Source organism: Silene latifolia, chromosome 1, assembly GCF_048544455.1.
Source record: "Silene latifolia isolate original U9 population chromosome 1, ASM4854445v1, whole genome shotgun sequence".
NCBI classification, from domain to species: domain Eukaryota; kingdom Viridiplantae; phylum Streptophyta; class Magnoliopsida; order Caryophyllales; family Caryophyllaceae; genus Silene; species Silene latifolia.
Window position 1 is genome coordinate 18,480,392 of NC_133526.1, and position 2,874 is coordinate 18,483,265.

The window sequence follows — 2,874 nt, forward strand, 5'->3', positions numbered from 1 at the left end:
GTTGAGATTCGGATTGTTTCATTATGGTCCTGTTGGGAACTAGCTTGACGCTTTTACCTCCACATTTCCATAACATGTTTTGCCTTTTCTCACATGAACCTCACTATTCCCAAACTATTTGTAAGCCCTCGGCTGTGACGGACATTATTGGTTGGAGTGTGTGCATTAGTACTTGAATTGTCTTTCATTTTTGTTGCATGCATGCTATGTAGGTCGCAGTTAGGTGAGTGACTGTCTTTTCGTACCTCTTTTACATATATCATTCACCTTTGCTTCATGAGAGAAGAGTGACCACGAGAGAGTCCGATTTTGTTGGTCTTGCAAGGTCGATAGGTTGGCTATATTTCTGAACAGCTCATAACTCGTTTGCATATTGACTGCTTAGCTTTAATTGTCAGTTTCTGTTGCATTAAATTGGTTCAAGTAGATAAGTTAAGCTAGCTCTGAGTTATCATTTCCGTTCCATTAGTTTAGTTTTGAGTTTACTCGAGGACGAGTAAAGGTTCGGTTTGGGGAGATTTGATACGTGCTTTTTATATAGTCTTTTTAGCCTATTTTAGCACGTATTTCTATGCATTTTCATACTGTTTTTATGGTATTTTGCCCCGAATTGGCTACTTTGGTTCGTTTTGTCCATTTTGTAGAAATGAACGCGAAAGTAGTGGAATCGTACTCTTTTTCGTCCTTTTTGCATGCATTTAGAGGAGACGGGATTTTCCCAGAGTGAGATACTGCATTTGGAAGCGTCGTGGCACGGATTACGAGGCATTCGGTGACGGACTTGAGCTGAAATGAAAATGAAGTACTCGATCGAGCAGTTTTTCCACTCGATCGAGTGGTTTCTACATCCCAGATTGGTCGATCGAGTGGTTTTCCACTCGATCCTTAACTTGCAGAAAGGCCAGTTACTCGATCGAGTAACTATCTGCTCGATCGAGTAGATTTGCTGAGGAGTTTGCTCGATCGAGTGGTTTTAATCCAATCGATCGAGTGGTTTCGTTATTTATGGGCTTTAAACAGCCCGTGTTATGTTTAATTCCGCAAAACTCTTCTACTTTGCTATTTAAACCTACGTTAACTAGGTTATGAACATCTTGGATCTATCTATCTTTCACATTATCAGAACTTTTACTACGTTGCTTTACATTACTCACTGTAACCTTACATTTGGGATTATTCTTGCTCGGATTTTGTGTTCTTTACGCCGGATTCGCATTGATTGTAATTCCTTCCTCTACCTTTAATAATAATTAATCCTTTGTTGTTTTAATTGCTTGTTATTCCATTTATTTCCCTTGCCCTAATTCTCTTTTACGCTTTTTAATTGTTGTCTCATTATGTTTACTGCTGGAATCCTCTCTGCTGTTAGTTTAATCAATATATATAACTAAAGGAGACTTTTTTTTCTAATTATTCTATTAGCATTAGAATTGGGAGATAATTAGTTATTTACAATTTTTCTATTATAATTAGGAGTTTTTTTCCTAATTATACTATTAGCATTAGAATTAGGAGATAATTAATTATTTACAATTTTTTTATTATAATTAGGAATATAATTTTCCTATTAGAAATGAGAATTAATTAATTATTTTACAATTTTCCTATTAAAAATAGGAAATAAATTAACAATTTATTAAGGCTTTTTTTCTCTAATTATACTATTAGAATTAGGAGATAATAATTATTTAAAAAATTTCTATTATAATTAGGAATATGATTTTCTTATTAGAAATGAGAATTAATTAATTATTTTACAATTTTATTATTAGAAACAGGAAATAAATTAATTATCTACATTTTATTAATACTAAAAAAAAAATTAATTATCTACAATTTATTAATACTAAAAAATTATTCATTAGTATTTGTTCACTTTTTATTAAATTAGAAGGAAAATAAAACCTTTGATATATTTATAATATCTAATTTTATGACAACTTCCGATTAAAAAAATGAGGTATTATGAGGCTAAAAGGCCCTAGGCCGAACTGGGTTGTGACAAATGTGCATGCATAATATGTCTACATGGAATTTACTCATGTAAAGAGTAAAATGAACGCTGAAATATGCCCCTTCGTCTTTTTTTTTTTTTTTTTTTTTTTTTTTTTTTGACGAGGGGGGTTGAGTCCCCCCCCCCCCCCCCCGGGCCCATGCATTCCCGCACCACCACATGGACCATGTAAGCCACCCCCTTCGGAGGCTGCAATGGCCAAGTGATCATCGCCACAGCTGGTAGTCGAACCTGGGACCTCTCAACTCCTGCATTTCTGCAAGCTTCAAGGTTTAACCCAGCTACCACTGGAGTAACACCACTTGGTTCCCTACGTCTTTTGTTATTGATAATGTCATATTTAATTATACATAATACGAAGTTTATTTTTCAAATGTCATATGTATTTCTATTACTAATTTCAAAGTTATTTCCCTCACAATACACTTCAACTTCTATTGATAATTTATTATCATATTATTTACATTCATTTGTCATTATATAAAAGTATATTATTCAAAATTTAAATAAGATATTCACAAATCATTGATAAGTACAAAGTTTGATATCTATTTTTCAAAGAGTATTAAAAGATAAAGAAAGTTGCTGCTAATATGTGAATCGAAATATCATATTATGACAAATGAGTAAATGTTTTGAAAAACTTTATTGTGCAATTGCTATGCAATTTAATGTAAAAATGGTACCATGAGTAATAAAATAGATTTGAATGAGGCTTGAGGGTAAATTAGATACACTTATTATAGACATATGTATAAAGTTAAGATTCAATTCAAGCAACGATTAACATTAAAAAAAAGTCATGATAAACACATAAAAGGGTAAGAGTAGTATTTCCCTAACATAGTGAAGACCATCTC